The sequence below is a fragment of the Zea mays genome, chromosome 2 (assembly GCF_902167145.1).
Source record: "Zea mays cultivar B73 chromosome 2, Zm-B73-REFERENCE-NAM-5.0, whole genome shotgun sequence".
NCBI lineage: Eukaryota > Viridiplantae > Streptophyta > Magnoliopsida > Poales > Poaceae > Zea > Zea mays.
This window is the reverse complement of record NC_050097.1, coordinates 135,617,353-135,634,984: the sequence shown is the minus strand read 5'-3', so window position 1 is coordinate 135,634,984 and position 17,632 is coordinate 135,617,353. Positions and strand designations below refer to the sequence as shown.

At 40.0% G+C, this 17,632-nt stretch overlaps 1 long non-coding RNA gene across 1 annotated transcript; it reads right to left on the bottom strand.

Moving 5' to 3' along the window:
• Positions 1 to 1,738: 1,738 nt before the first annotated feature.
• Positions 1,739 to 4,967, bottom strand: LOC111590883 (uncharacterized). Its single transcript, XR_002750022.1, has 4 exons — positions 4,663 to 4,967; positions 2,721 to 2,981; positions 2,490 to 2,648; positions 1,739 to 2,037 (listed from the first exon to the last, which is right to left on the bottom strand). It is a non-coding gene; the product is annotated as an uncharacterized lncRNA (long non-coding RNA).
• Positions 4,968 to 17,632: the final 12,665 nt, after the last annotated feature.

The window sequence follows — 17,632 nt, the reverse complement described above, 5'->3', positions numbered from 1 at the left end:
TGTTGTTTAAAATTTAAGCTCAATTGATTACCTTTTCTTTTTGTTTCCTATATGGCTCTATTCAAGTTCAACTACCTGCTATGGATGCAGGTAACACGTAGCTGAGTGCATTCTTCAATTCTAAAGCGCGGAGAACATGTACAATCTGTGGTGTGTAGGTACAAGTATCTTCTTCTCAGAGCAATTCCTGATGCTGGGACAAATTGGTTAATGTTTGAGCTGCTGTGGAGAGATTTCTTCAGGTATGTACCAATTGTATGGCTCTGAACTGAAGGTTTCTCTGAATTTCACATATATGTTTCCTGCAAAGCACCAACAAACAACACAAATAAACCAAAAAGAGTAATTCCTTCATCTAAATAGATATACGTAGGTAGAAGAAAACTTTGATGTACTCTTCTACTATATAATCCTGTGTGTTTTTAGGTTTAGAACTTGCATATTATGACAAACTGTAACGAAAACTACATCGCAAAAGAAGAAAACATATAATCAAGATATGAGAAAATTGGTAAGCTCGTAAAAGGGACACAAGCAAATCAAAGTTAGCACAACCCCTACCTAGATGCCCCTAGGTAAGAATAAGGGTGACTTCAGCATGAAAATTTTGGAGCATATATTAGCAATTTTATTAAAATTATCTTAGCAGCATAGTAGTATGATGGAAAGATTTTTTTACCTATCCAATAAGCACATGCCACACTTGTCGCAAGAATTTACATTGGAGAGTGTGTAGTCTTTAAGAGAATAATGCACATCATCAGAATCTTGTGGTAGACAAACATTCTGTTTATAATTACTCAGTGCCTATTTTATTATTTTGTCTTCTGCTACTGCTATCTGCAGTTTACATTAGTTGAACTAAATTGTGACAATGGTAAACAAGTGACAGCAGATTGGCACATACATTAAATCTACATTAGTTGAACTAAATTCTTGAGCTCCTAATGATGTAAGTTTATTTTAAAGGAAATCAAAAACTGTGCTCGATGTCGCACAACTTCAAATAAGACACTGGGTCTTAGTTTTTGTGTGGGTGAGACTTGAGAATCATATCCATGATTTTTCAGTTTCATCATTTTGTCAGAGTTCACACAGAAACTGAAAATTAATATAGCATACACAATTACAAACAAAGAAGAAAGCCACACACACAAAAAACACCAAATCCCTTCATACACGGTGGTCCACAGGCGGCTTCACTGTGACGAAGCGGCTTGTTGGTCTGTGCTTGTTTCAACGCGCAGGCTGTTTTCACGACGGTACATAGACTCTGCGCTCTGAATTCGCACAGAAACTGTTAGTTAAGCACTGAATCCACTGGGGCCGGAAATAAGGTGTCACATAAACATATTAGTTTATGACCCTCGAACTCTTTTTGTGTGTGTGTGTGTGTTGGGGTGGGGGGAGGAAAAAGTGATGGTGCAGCTTTCGAAAGTGGTATTGATGAGATCACATACGCAACTAAATAGCATCTTTATTGAGGCATAAAGATGTCTTTGTTTTGTTGGCTGATCATATTCAAGGTCGATTGTTTCAGTTCAGATATATTGCCTGATATCTCTCTAGCTTGTTGATAATTTCGACAATGTTTAATTGTTTATAATTTTCTTCTCCAGTGCCCCCTTCCAGTTTCCCTTTTTAGACCAAAGATCATTGGTACAGCTTACTGTAGGAAGATCTCTAACACCTAAAAAACACAAACTAACTTAATACTCACCAGAATCTAAACAACCACTATGCAAACTCATCTAAAAACCTACCAGCAAAAAAATGCGACAAATATACAACCACAGCTGCATTTACCTTCAGCAGTTCATGCAAAACAACACCAGGCTCCTGCTACCTAGCCAAAATTCAACCACAATAGAGAAAACAACACTCTAATTTTGTTCAATGTTGTTTACCATGTTCCTGATAAGCTCTGCCACTCTTTCTTTATCCTTCTGTGATACCATCACCGTCCAGTTCTGCAGCAAGGCCACCAGCTTGAATAAGACCACTACCACCTTGGCTCCTTTATCAAGTTGTTGGAACCTTCACAGCAAAAGAGAATCACCAACCGTTGTCTTTCTATATCTAAAGCCAGGAAGAATAAAAGTCATTACAGTCTACTTTGTTTTGTTAATTCTGACTGCTGATTGGATCCTACAATGGAATGCCATCCACTGAAAGATATTCACCAGTGTAAGAGCTATGCAGTCTTATACGTCCACCTTATGTTGATTCACCACACCACCATAAGTTAAATCTTTGTATAGAGATTTTGTTGTGTCTCCCTGACCTCTCTACCCCCAGATGTAAACTCTACTTTTCCCGAGTTCTCTTGCTGCTTGCCAAACATAAATATAACCAATGGTGTGAAGCATAGCCTCGCCAAATGCTGAAATTTTTGTTTGAGACAAGTTTAAAACTTGGAAAGCCAATACTGAAATGTCATATGCTTCAAGGTATAAAATAATTACATTAGGGGTGTCCTTGAAAAGTACCTGAAGCAGCATTAACCTGTGATTTAATGTGGTGTCCTTTGTCTCTAACTCATTCAGCTATAAATGGTACACCTATGTAAACTCTACTTTTTCCGAGTTCTCTTGCTGCTTGCTGGACATAAATATAACCAATGGTGTGAAGCATAGCCTCGCCAAATGCTGAAATTTTTGTTTGAGACAAGTTAAAGAGCTAAAACAATTACATCGATGCTGCATCACAGAAATGCATACCTTCTGAAGCTTTTCTTCTAATTGCTCATTTAACTTGCTCCTCTCAGATTTTCTCTGGTTAGAGGCAGTCTTCACAGCAAGTTGAATCTGCAAGAGCCTACTCTGTACCCGTCTTTTCTCAGATTCAAGCAGCCCCAATCGTCTCTTCTCACTAGCATTACACTTCTGTATTGCAGATTGTACACGCTCCCTGTACTTGTTTTCCCAAGTCAGCCTTTGCATAAAGTACCTTTTTGTCCTCTCCTCTAATGCAGCCTGCCTCTGCAAACGATCATGCATTAGTTGCATACGATTGTTCTCAGCCTTTTGAACCCTTATGCACTCAAACATGAACTTTGTTTCATCGTTATTTTATTTTATCCATAAGTATTAGTTCGCACAGAAAAAGCATACCATTTCTATCAGAAACATATTAGCTTGGGATAAACCTACACGTTGATTTGAAGTTGGTAGTGCTTGCATGGTTTAGATAGTTCATATTGGTATCTAGAACTAATTGTTATCAACTTTATGCACTCGTGGAATGGTAAAAGGTTACCCTGCATTTCCACTGTGAGTAACTGTGTAGTTCTAATTCTTGGTCAATATCATTTTTCTATAACTAATTGTCTTTACTGAATTTAATGTTGTCTTATACCGAATGTACAGAGGACCAAATTCTTGGTAGAGTTGATGAAGTACCAGGAGAATGAATGTAATGACAATATTTCAGAAAAAATACAAAAGATTATTAAGCGCATCAGTGTTTAGTTGGCTTTAGATATATGTGATTTTATTTGCAAATACTCGAGTTTAGGATAAGAAACAAAGATTCAGAATTTTTGCTCTGACTTGTTATTTCCGTCCTTTTGGTATGAATTTTAATGTATATTCACGTTTGATTGTAAATTGATTTGTATAATTTATAAGATTGTGATCCATAATATATGTTACTTATTTTTATGTAATCATTGTGCATGAATAATTTGCATGCCGTCGCAACGCACGGGCACTTGACTAGTCAAACTTGAAGTAGCAAACAGGCTTCGGTCGACTTCCTGAGCATGCCGGCCCCCTCTGCCCAATCTGAAACCGGTCCAGTCTCCAATCGCTACCTGTTTTTCCAATATCAAACCTCAGCCTCAGCTTGGATTGACACATTGGAACACAACAGAGGCGTGAGGATCGTTCCGCTCCCAATCTGAATTTTAAACTGTGCTCAAATCACTGTACCAAGCCTAAACCTAGAACTTCCAATCAGATTTTCTCTCATTTCCCTATGCTGGCTTGATACACTTTCTTACTAGGAGTTGCTCTTCTATGATCACTCTCCAACTTTACTTTAAAGGATACTAGCTAAAACTCAACAGACTTCAGGTTAGAGAGCTTCAAAGTTGGAACTCTGCCCAACTACACAATTCAACTAACTAAACTAAATTCAGCACCCTCTACCTAACATAGCAACTTGGAATAACCTTTTATCTCAATTCAAAGCAAGGATAAGGAGATCCTTCTTAAAAGAAATTGCTCCACAATATTAGATCTTCAAGTTTAATTCAATGATCATCCACCAAAACTTCAAGAATTGAGACTTAGAAGGGTCTAAAACTGAGAGGAATTCACGGTTTCTAAAAATTCAGCAAACTGAATTACGTTTTAGATTCTGAAACTGAACTCTACACCAAAATAAACCCCCACCTTTAACTCCATTACTCCTCACAATTCCAAACAATAATAGGCCAACCTTGACTAATAAAATTTGTTTACCAAACATATCTGTACAAGTTTGCTACAGCAACCTTAGGTCAAAGATTCATGGATCTAGAGTTATAGTGCTCCAAAAATGTGTTGAGAACACATAAAATTCTGTTTCAGCTGACTGAAACCATATACCTGTCAGTGAAAGTTTTGAGACGTTTAATCCAATTTTTTTACACAGCAGCAATACCAATGCTTCACTGACCTTTGAAGACCACGGAACGAAGACTACACGGGCATGCAACTCACTGGAACGCTTTGGCCACAGCAGGGTGTTGGTTTCGGTGGGTATGATCACCAGGTTGGGCGTTGGCTGTGAAGAACAAGGGCAAATCGACCTGGGGATTGAGAGAGGAACTCAAACCGCAACAGAAACTGCAGAGGTACCAAGGGACCAGCAAAAGCTTGAGAGCAGAGATCCCCTCACTGGATTGTGCCCTAAAAAATAGACAAGAAGACAGGGCAGTGGTTCACTGAATTTGTTCAGCACATGGTGGAGATAACTCTCAAGGTGCCAGCACTGCATAGCTAATACACGTGGATGCCCAACACAAATAGCAGGTCACACACACAAGCCCAACACACAAATATCCCCGTGTCCCATACTAGAGACAGTGAACAAAATAGATAAGGACTCTACTGCTCACAGCCCCCACAACAGTCCAAACCCTGGATATTTACAGTATGGAGAGATCCGAGATCTTTAAGGATGTATCCCAACTCGAGCACATGGGTGGAGTACAGCAGAGAGAGGATCTTGTTCAGTTTGTAAAACCAAACTCTGAAGTTTACTGAAACAACACTGCTGCCCCATTCCACTCATCACTGTTTAAGCCCTTGGATCTCACAATTCCAAATGGTAACAGTGAACCGACCGTAACATAAATTGCTCTCCCAACATCCTTCTACATCTTTTCTACAGAATCCCCAGTCCAAAAGTCCATGAATTTGGTACTACTGACCTCCAAAGTTGAGCATAAATTCACAAAAACTCAGTTTGCAGCCAACTGAACCAGAGTTCAGACCATACCCAACTGACAGAGGATGTTTAGGTGCAGTTTATTCTCAGATCTGTACAGCACTAAGCCTACCTCTCCTTAAAAAAACTTGCTTACCTTACTTTGGTCTCTAATTTCACTATATGATTCTCAGTCCAAACCTTAATAGAATGGTCACACTAGCGCCACAAACTGGCTATCAAGCACTGAAATTTTGGTTTCAGCTGACTGAACTGAGTTCAGTCACAACCACTTTGACCAAGAAGATTGGGATATACTTTACTCCCAGTAGAATATGGTTTTAGGGGCAAGTTGCTTATTAAAATTTATACTCCAATAGTTCCTCTACAGGTTTTACATAGTGACCATTAACCAAAACCTCTTGGATTCCAAACTACAATAGCCCAAAGTTTGCTCCAAATGCTGAAATTTAGACTCTGAATTTCACTAAGTCTGAAATCCACACTTTCAGACATCTCTACTTTAGGCCAGCGTTTCTCTAGGTTCCACATAGTTTTAGAGCTAGATTACTTAACCAAACTTATACTCCTCATGTATCTCTATGACTTTGTTATAAGGACCATCTTCAAAATGCTTATAAATCAGAATTTATAAGGGTTCAAAGTTGGCTAGTTTATATTAATTTCAGAAGTTCCAATTTGAACCCAAAACTGAATTTCTGCAAATTACTCCAAATTCTTCCACACGACTTGGGAATCTCTAAATATAAAAGTTGTTCACCTTTTCCAAACTCTACAACTTTGGCACTTTGACTTTTTCCCAATTGTCTCTAGATTTTGAATTCCACTTTTGGGGCAAATTTAGGGTTTCAAATATGGTTCCTTCTCATGTAGTGATTTACCAACTCAATTCATCCTCCTAAAAGATGAGTGACTCCTTAATCTCAAATCCAACTCTAGTATATGAAGCTCATGTCCAAAGTGTCCGTGGTTTAGGAGTTGTTTTGTTTATTCACAATTCCAAGCAAGGTTTCCAAATCTCACTTAATGTTTTTTAAGGTCAATCCAGTTCATCAATTAATTCTTCCACTTAACCTACCTCCGAAATCATAGTTTCTCTTGGTTCTAAGTCTTGCCTTTAGCACTCTAAGACTTCAAACCAACTTATCACTTGCTTGAGAGATGATCTACTCCTGTTTAACTTGAGCGAAGTCCTTGAACTAAACTCTAAACCCAACGCACAACATCACACTTTTGAAAAAGTTTAACCTAGTGAATGCATTCTAGGTATATCAAACAAGATAATGCTAATGCTTATGATGTCATGTCAGCATTTTAGTTATCATAACACCAGGGGTGTTACACCATAAGCCGACCAACATGGTTGCACAACACATAATCTCATGCCTCGTTCAGTCCATGACTCGACCCGAGATGCTACCCATTGACAATCACTCGTCATTAAGTCAATCTTGTGTTCGCATGAAGTTCTACATTCATTTCGGACAACATAAATGCTATCTGATGCTATAGTAGCAACTTCGAGACCTATCTCTTTTCAGGGCAAAGGTAGATTCAATGAAGATCTGTGTGAATTTTCTGTTGCATGCTTGTTAATATTGTTGCTGAACTCCTATTCATTGTGAAATCCCTTTGCAAAAACCTAATAATGTTGCTGCTGTGAAGGATCAGAGGGTCTAGGACATGAAGCTAACAATACCAGTCATATTCTTCCCTTGTATATTTGTTTAGTTTATTTTTTGAACGTAATGGCAGGAGTTCTGCCTTTCAATTAAGAAGAATGGAATTGGTCCTGTTTTAAGGAAAACCGGCCCGAAACCTACACAGAGTGCACAAACCACCCAGTCACGGCAGTCCCCTACATAAAAGCCCATCTAGAGTCATCGTTGCCGAGCAGCTCCGACTCCAAAAGACGGGCCACACATGACCAAAGGAACTCGACGACGCCTACACCGAAAATTTGATATAGGAGGAAGACCGCAGTGTGCCGTCGTTGCCAAGCCTTAACACCTCATGCGAGGCAACTCCAAATCTTCACCAATGAGCTTGATCCTTCGCCCCGCCCTTGGTGTTTGCCTAACATCGGAAACAATCTAGCTCACGAAGAAGGGGGTTTCGCCTCAAGTCATAGTTACCGTGCCACATCGCCTAACATAGGGCCTGTTTGGTTCAGCTTTTTTCTGACCAGCTTTTCTGAAAATCTGGCTGCGGGGAGAATCTGGTTGTGGGGAGAATCTGAGTATTATTACGATTACGTGTGAAGAAAGATAAAGTTGTTCATAAGGTTCAGAATCTAGAAAGTGACGGATTCCTACTATTACAACGACTCAACCGATTATGTGTTTATGTTAATTTTGGATGGTTTTTGCCCAACAAATTTTATAGAAGCTGGCTGAAAAGCTGAGCGTTTGGCAGTCCGCAGCAGCTTTTGGTGGCCAGAAGCTGCCAGAAGCCGAAACAAACAGGCCCATAACGCTCTCGTACGTTAGCACTATAAGCTTCTAATAGTAATATTGTTTTCCTTGGATTTTTGTAAAATCAACACTCGGCTCATGGCAACTCAATGGATATGATTTGCTGTAAACGGAAATGAAGAAACGCCTCAGGAATGTGACGGGGTTCAGAAGCCCCACCAAGAGTATCGTGGAATGAAAATGTTTCTATGGCCGGTTTTCCAGCTAAGTATCCTACTCACACTTTCTTAGGTGGTGATTATGTAACTACGGATATATAGAAGCGGCAGCGCTTAGATTACTTTTGTACCTGTGTCCTGCCTCAATACTCTGCATTCAGTAAGACAGAGAGAAATGCAGTTTGGAATAACGAAGGCCAAAACAAAGCCAAACCTTACAGACCTGCAGCAGGCGTCGGTAGGACACAACAGTTGAATTTGTTCACCCTGTTGCCAATACAGACAAACATATATGGATAATGTATGAACTGTAGCCATGCATTCCCCAGGGCTGGTCCATTCATTTGATCACACAAATACACAGTTTTATAGCGGAAACTATATTGTTCATAGAGTGAAGCTTGAATATAAATACAGAGATGTGGATGCGTAACGAGATAGTCTGACAATGTTGATGACAACCATGTGCTTGCAACACTGACATGCCCAAGGGAGAGATAATGGACACGCCCAGCAATGTTAAACTCCTAGAGTCCATGTATTCATATCGGTAGATTGTTGGAGTTCCTCTTATGCTTGGGCAAAGCACCGTATAATTAGACTCCAAATTGTAAGATGTGTAGCCATTGTCTCGAATAGGATCGGAAACACATCTAAAAATAATATAGTTTTAAACATCCTCTTGGAGCTGCTCTAACAGTATATATGGAATAATGGAAGAAGAGGGATTGTTCCAGACTGTCCAGTGGTTGAAGTCAGCCACACACACGTACATCTAGACTCGAGCCAAGACAGAAGAGCCAATGCATCCTTCATATGCGAAAATGGCTACTACTACTAGACTAGACACACTCTCTCCTGGGAGCCAAGACAGTCTCTCCAGCTTGTATGCATGCATACAAGCATTTCGATGTTCTGATGTGTGTGCGAGCGAGGGTGACGTCGACGCCACTTTGTCACTGGTTTTGCATGGTCGTACGGGTCATCATTGGCGCAGCATGATGGCAACGTACGTGTGGATCTTGCTTTGTAGATAGGACACGGGAGGGAGAAGCGGTTGCGTGCGTGGTGCCCGGCTGCTTTCTGCAGTGTTTGTGCGGTCTTGTCAGTTCCTGTCCGTCTCAGTTAACGTACTCTCACTCTGGTGCGGCAACGTGAAGACGACAGAGATTCCGACGACAACGCATTAACTCTAAGCGCGTTCTCTAATGGCGTATTATCGAGAGAAAGGCCTCGATCGCTAATTAATCAAGAGATTGAGCGATAGATACAGCAGGGCAGATTTCTCCGTGGTACTTTCTTCACACGGTAGGGAGCGATACACTAGATAATCAGCCGATAGATACCCGACGACGACGACGTCAGAGTGTATGCATGCTATGGTTTCGGTGGTAGTATTTCAGTCACTCAGCATGCATGTGTGAAGTGTGAACAGAGAGATCCTGATGATAAAATTACACATGGAAAGAATATATATATCCATTCCATCCGTATACCAAGAACACGTAAATAAAGCATAACGCGGCGAATTGGCGATGGCTGCAAGGGACAGGCACTGCCGGCCGGCCTTATTTTTAGTCCGACCGGCCGGTTGGCTCTTTTCCTGTTGAACAGATCAATGGCCACGTGTGCGTTTGTGTGATGCGTGCTTGGTGTCAGCCAGAGAGCTTCTACCCGTTCTGTCATTTCATGCTCGTGGTAAACTGGTTTTGGATTTATTTGCCTCAATCCTTACCCCTTAAGGTACTCGATCTCTCGTCAGCTTCAGCTTTATTTGGTTCCTTTTGCTTGCTTTTTCTTTCTTCTTCTTAGACTGATTCCAACATAGCAGCTAAATAGACCCACAAAGCTAAAATAGCTGTCCACGAGCTACTGTAGCAGTACAAAACACCTTCCAACAGGGCAGCCAAACAAGCTAGACAAAAAGGATGGAAAGAGAGAGGAAAATCATAATAGCTTGTACTGTGGCTGGCAGCCATTTCCTTTTTCTGTGTCTGAGAACATGACCCCACCATCTGCTCCATTTGTTGGACTATACTACCGCTGCTTTTTTGCCTGTGTTGTTGAAAGCGTATACCATATGGCTGGGACAGGCAAACCAGAGACGCTAGCCAAAGGCTTGAATGGCTGCTCGATTTGCATGGCCTCTGTTGGAGTCAGTCTTAGGTCCTAGTTGGTTCACGTATTTGTAACGTCACGAATAATTGATAACATTAAACCATGTTTGTTTAAATCCATTCATAATCAGATACCACGCTTGAAACTGATACTGGCCTAGTCAAACTTATTATTATTGGTATTCAAGTGTGAACCATTACTGTTGCCATTTACGTTAACAACACTTTAGTTCTTAGCACACAAGTTAAATGTATTATATCTATTTAATTTTTGAGAGTTGAGACTATATAGCAGGAAATAAACACAACAACACTGTGCACGATTTTCAGCAGCCAAAATTATTTTCGGCGGCCAGGTAAGTTAATATTTTTAGCGGCATAGCTTGACCGCCGAAAATAAGCTTATTTTCGGTGGCCTCTGACACAACCGCCGAAAATAGCTTCTTATTTTCGGCGGCCCGAGCATTCAGTTTTTAAAACGGCTCTCCCGACTCCTCTCTTCTCTTTATTTCTTTCTCACCCCGCGCCGCTCGCTCTCCTCACTCGGTCGCTCCTGCCGTCGCGTCCTGCCGCGCGCCGACCCCAGCCCCGCCGACCCGCCCGCCGCGCTGCCCGCACCGCCGCCACCGTCGTCCACTGTCATCCTCCGCTACCGTGGACCGCCCGCGTCGAAGCTCTACTCCTCCCACCCACTTCGCCATCGTCGCCGAGCTCTTCGCCATCCAAAGGTAATTTTTTGTGTATTTTATTCATATTTTCAGCGGTCGTTATTTAATTGCCGTCGAAATTAGTATATATTTGTAATTATGTTTGTTTGATTAGTGTGTGTGATTAGTATTATTGTTTAGTTTGATTTCATTAATATATTAGTGGTATATGTGGTTTAGGGATTAGTGGCATATTGCATTTGTGGTATTAATTTCATATTAATATTACATTATTAATTATTAGTTTTACAAGTACATTATATTGGTATGTAGAATAGTTGCATTATTAGTGTATGTGGTAATTAGTTTGATTTGATTAATATTATATCATTCTTTGTTTTATATATAAGTAATATATTGTTTACTGGCAGCGATGTTATGCTGCCGAATTTTCGGCGGGTCCTGCTAGCTTGCTGTGGGTTTAGAACCTATCATTGCCTATACATGTAGGACCGAAACCTTTGACGAAGTTGAATAATGTTTTCATGATATGGTTCGGTTTAATAGTCTCAGGCATGGTTGAAGATCGTGCATGGATGTACAATGGCTAAAATAGAAATGGACGTCATTCTGATGATTGGGTAGCCAAGACCAAAGATTTTGTGGACCACGTTTTCGACAGCAACTATTTTTGGCAGGCCTTGTTTTCGGCGGCTGTTCAGGTGGCCGCCGAAAATACCCTATTTTCGGCGGATATGTGTCAGCCGCCGAAAGACAACAGTTATTTTCGGCGGCTGATCACTGGCCGCCGAAAATAAAGGCTTATTTTCGGCTGATTTTTTCTGGCGGTCAGGAGCCGCTAAAAATAATCATAAGGCCGCCGAAAATAGCTTATTTTCGACGGCAAAGGCCTTATTTTTAGCGACTCCTGACTGCCGAAAATGACTGAAGCTGTTGTTGTAGTGAAAGATAGTGTATCTCTTTTTGAGATATTAATTGTAGTTATTTTGGTTACATCTGTGTTTCAAAGAACACTAGTATAAAATGGCTCTACGCCTACGGTGTGCACAATTTTTCAATGGTGGTTTCAGCTTCAGCGAATGCGCTGCTTTTTTTTTAAAATTCTGCATTTCTTCTTAATTCTTGATTCTAAACGCACGGCAAACATGCATGTGACAAAGAGAAAATACCACCTTTTTTTGGATTGATGGTGTTATAATCCCCTGCTGCTCAAAATTGAATAGTAAATGATTCTAACATCTTTCAATCCCCTCCAATACTCTTGTTCTCAAACAAAACGATACGGGAATCTTAAAAGGCCACCAACATTACCCTTTCAACAACGGATGTATATTTATGACATGCGACCGTTTCATCCATACACACAGCAACGTAAAAGTACAAGTTAATACTGGAGTATATATTTTTTACACACGCACACGTGAAAGCTAGTAGTCTCCCAGCTGAAACGGACGACAACAGCTCAGGAGTACCTTTCATGTGCCTCGAAAAGAAATGGCCCGGATTCCAAGCTAAAATTGATGGGTCACCTAACAGTGGGCAACACAAATAGTAGTCCACCAAACATATTGAGCTCGAGATGCTTTTTCGCTGCTTCTGTTTTTTGTTTTGTCCACTACTCCACCAACCCAAGGCCCAGGGCAGTCCTTGTTGCTTGTTGGATTCTAGAAGGCCTTCCTACCTACCTACCTAGCAACCTATCAAATTAAACCTACCTCAGCTTTTATTTGGCACATAGACTAACAAACTTGATAATGTTGGTTATTAGTATAGTAGCCCTATTAGTATATACTGACCAGTGTTAAGTTGGAGAATAAGACACGGCTTGTGTGGCCCTCACATTTGGCAACCTATGCATGGTGCTAGGTTTGGTATAATACTATGAGCTATGAAAAGTCATGCTCGTACGTGATCACTAATACTGTTGTCAACTAACGTGGGGTTTTCCATTAGGTCCCGCTTGTTTCCTTTCATTTCTAGGAATTGGAATCATACTAATGGAATAGGCTATTTTTTTAGAATGTGACATTCCACCACTTTCTAAAGTTATCATATAAGCATATCTCAAATTCATGGAGTGAGAGATGGAAATTGATTCTATAGATTTACATGTTATTTTTCTGATATACAACTTATAGCACATTCTTCTAATTGCTTCGCTATGACATAAATGTAGTATATAACTATCTCTCTCGTATGATTTTGGATAATATATAAATATATTACATATATAAATATATGAACTTAATTAGTTTTGTCTAAATTATAATTAATAAAATAGAATTCAATTCCAATGAAACAAACAGGCCTATTGTTTTTACGTCAACAAATAAGAGGCATGCATTGGCAATATTTATAAGGATGCGATTGTTTTTATGTCAACAAATAAGAGGCCTTAACAATACATATAAGGGTGTAAATTTGATTAAAATATATTAAGTGACAATTGCGCCAGTGCCCCTGTTTTAGGGTGTAACTGCAGATTTGCCCAAGTTTCTTAGGCTTTGCGTGTTTGCCTTTGTTTTTTTTTTCAAAACGAAAATGTTGTACGCCCCTACTCCCCTACTCCGTTAGTTGTACTTAACGGTGTTAAGTATTGATAAAAGACAAGGGACAATTGCACTAGTGTCTCTGTCTTAGGATGTAACTGTTGTATGCCCTACTCCGTTAGTTGTACTTAACAATGTTAAGTATTGATAAAAGACAAGGGACAATTGCTCCATTATAAATTATAAGACATTTTATCATTTTTTAGATACATTATACTTACCATGCATCTCAAACATCTAATAAATTATAAAAAATTATGTATCTAAAGAAGCCAAAATGTTTTATAATTTATAACTGGGAAAATAGTTTTTAGCACCGTTGGGCTAAATCTATATGTACATACTCCCTTCGTCCATATCAGTTTGTCGTTTTAGGTTTGTCCTAAGTCAATCAATATCAACTTTGACCGGTTATACTATATGTTTCAAAACATTTTATAATATAAAAACAAAGTTACTAGATTTATCATGAATTGAACTATTATTAATATGTAATTCTTTTAGTTTAAAATGATTCAATCTTATACAAATTATTGATTAAAGTTTAAATAGTTTGACTTAAGACAAACCTAGAAAACAAACTCACGTAGACGGAGAGAGTATTTGATATCCAATACCTCTGTCCTAAAATATGGTCATTCTAACTTTCCGAAAAAGCAAAGATTTAAAGTTTATCTAAATATATACAAAAACTTATTAATATTTATTTTGATTAATAATTATCGTTAGATTAATTATTATATATATAATAAACATATTTAAAGGTATAAATATTGATAGTGCCATAGCCCAAAACGACACTTGTTTTGAGCGTGAGGGCGCCGTGAGCAGGTAATTATGCATACTTTTCGTTGTCGTCCTTGGCAACGTCAAATACGTTCACTCGTTTCAATTGCATCTGTTCAGTGGCGTTAAAATAAAGGTAGTCCCTCTCCACCATTAGGGCTCGATCGTTCGCGTGCCAAACTCCCCATCCCAATGCAAGCTGCTCTCAAATCTAACTAGTGATCTCATATATACGATGGTAAACTACACTCCCTCCGGTTCTTTTAATATATATATATATATATATATATATATATATATATATATATATATATATATATATATATATATATATATATATATAGTATTTAGAGCCCTGGGCTCTCTCTAACTAATGGAAGCCCCGACCAGAAACCGACCAGGTGCTCTGACCGGCGCGCACGCTTTACTGGTTGACTGTAATACATTGTTACGTCAATTATAAATACGAGTTATGCTCAATTTTGTTACCGTTTACACTCTTTTGGTGTGCGCACGTCTCGCGGCATCCGGGCCCACAAAAAGATCGTGTCCACGCAATCTGGGCAGCTTACATATACCGGGCCCACGAATCAAGGAACCGAGCTTTCATTTTCTCAGCTCATCTCTCCCGTAACTATCGCTGCCCCCGAACCCTAGCCAAATCCGCCGCCGTATGCTGCTTCTCCTCGGCGCCCGGCGAACCCTAGACTAATCGCCGCCGTGAGCATTAAGATTCTCCCCCGCAGTTCCCCCGCCGTCGCATTCTCCTTCACCACCGCAGAGACCCGCACTCGCCTTCTCCGCCGCATACACGTCGTGGCCTTGTTCTTCGTCTCCGGCAAGGGACCCGGAATCGCGGAGGCGGTTGTGCCGCCCCTGCGTTCTTCTACTCGTCAGAGACCGAGACATCGATCTTCTCCCCCGCGGCGGCCGAACGCCGAGTCCCCTACCCCGTCGCGAGCTCCGTCCCCAACGTCGAGTCCCCAACGCATTTGACACAGCCCCGCGTCGCATTGGGTTGTCCCCTGCAGAGGTGTCTCGAATTCAGCCGCCCTCCAGGCCCATCCACATTCCGGTAAGCCATCAACCTTTAACTCTTACAATCTGAATCGTAGATAGAGTTCACATTATTATTTTGCCAATTGCTTGATTTATCAAATACCAATTCATTATAAATTTATGGTTAAATGGAGACACAAATGTATACTATGCAATCTATCACACGTTTATGCAGTTTACAATACTTTGTTTATGCTGATTTGTTGACAGAAGTATGATCCATACATCAATACATTATGCCATAAAACCTATTGCTGTTCAAATTGGGCCAGCTCACACGAAATAACCAGGTTATACATTAATTGGATGTCGCATATGAGCAGATTTTTTTGATCAAGTTAGTCTCACAAGTTTATGCAATTTACAATATTGTGTTATGCTGCTTTGTTGATACAATTATGCAATTTACAATTTAGTAGTGATGCTGCACGATATGTTGGGATCTAATGGAATGCATGGTCATGAACTGAACTGAATTGACTTGCGCTTATCTTTTTTTTGATCCTTTACGTATTTTATGTATATGTGTTGTTTCATTTGGCAGGAACATCAGTCATGAAGAACGTAGACCGACCTCCTTCCAATCCAAAACGGATCATAATCCAGTCTACTCAGGAGTGCTTCAGCGTTGACATACCCCGTGCTCCGGCGGGGACTGTTAGACCCGAAACAAGGCATGCTGCTGATGAGGATGATGACTTTATGCCATTATCCAAGAAGCGTAACTTGGACGACAGCCCTGGGAAAGTTTTGAAGAAGGTAGTCACTAAGCGGAGGAAAGCAGTGCCCCCCCCCCCGACAGGTTAGAGATTTATGTCTATGGCAATATATCATTTTATGCGTGAAATCATGTTGTCTTGATGTCTGAGTTAAACATTGTGTTGCGATTATGCAGATGTAAATGTTTACAATATTCATTTTATATATTTTTTTCAGCAGAGGCTTAACGTCAGATGCAACCCCCAAGATGTGTTAGTAAGCATACAGATATTAAATGACAGACAGCAACAAGCAATTGCACGTAGGGGATTTTCTAGTATTCTTGATATGAGACTGGACACACTCGGCAGCAGATCACACTTAGCTTGGCTGATGGAAAAGCTCGACCACAATGACATGACAATTCGAGCTGGCCCTGGAAAGGAGCTGAAAATTACAAAGGATACGGTGCACCTAATTTTGGGGTTACCGAATGCTGGGGGAGGAACTGCATTGGGCATCGATGAAGCTATAGCTGCCAACAATTTAAGAGCTGAACTTGGTCTATCGAAAGAAGATTTTGGGGTTACAGCTCTTCAAGATCGTTTGAGGAAAGGTTCTGACGATGATTTAAGCATCAGATGCTTTTTTCTTGATATTGTTCAATAGGTTGTTGTTCCCTACTGCCAGCTGGGGAATAACAAACCATGAGGTTCTTTTAACCGAGGAGATGGATCGTTTCCACCAAATGGACTGGTTCCAGCTTATTTTCAATGATTTATGCCAAGCTGCCAAGAAGTGGCATAATAGGAGCGTTACGAACGTTTCTACAACCATCTATGGATGTTCCATCGTTATTCTTGTAAGCATATCCTTTTTTGTCTGTTACATGTACCCATAATCTTGTATGCAAAATCCATATACACGTAGATTATGCTTTTGTTATGTCTTATAATGACTCATGTTATGCCTTTTGCAACTGTATTATTTGGATCATTTGCATGACTCAGCGGCACCCCAGAACAAACGTGGAACACCACGAATCAAATACTTTGATAGGAATATTATTCAAGCCCTGACAAGAGCTGACAAGGGCAAGATACGCAAAGGAGAAGAAGCATTTGGACATTGCTCGGTATTTTTTTATGCGTCAATCATTTATTTACATGCATATGATAACGTTCACATACCTTTATGCCCGTTTGTAAGCATATTTGTGATGTTTTTTTGCATTTTCCATTAAACATATGAATCTCATTTATCAATTTAATATGTTTGTATAAGTTTTACTCCATCTTTCACACCTTTTTTTAGTTCCGAAGCTCCTCAGAGACCTGCTACACAGCTGTACCACCCGTTGATGCACAATTCAAGGCATGATTCTATTTATATATTTGTTTGTCATAGAATTTCAACATAATATTCAGTGATATGCTATAAATTTACTTAATAATTTTCAATTTACAACAGCATAAGACCAGGACCAACACTTTTGATGTTCCTCGTCCTGACCCATCTGGACACCACTCAATTCACATCGAACTCCCGCTCATCAGGGATTTGATATCAAGCAAGCTGAATCAGCTTCCATCCTGCCACCGCCTGGGTTTCATAGAGAAGCTGTCACATTTTGATGCGGAGGTTGGTAAGGCGTGTTCAGTTATTAAACAGACTCTTCAGCAGATT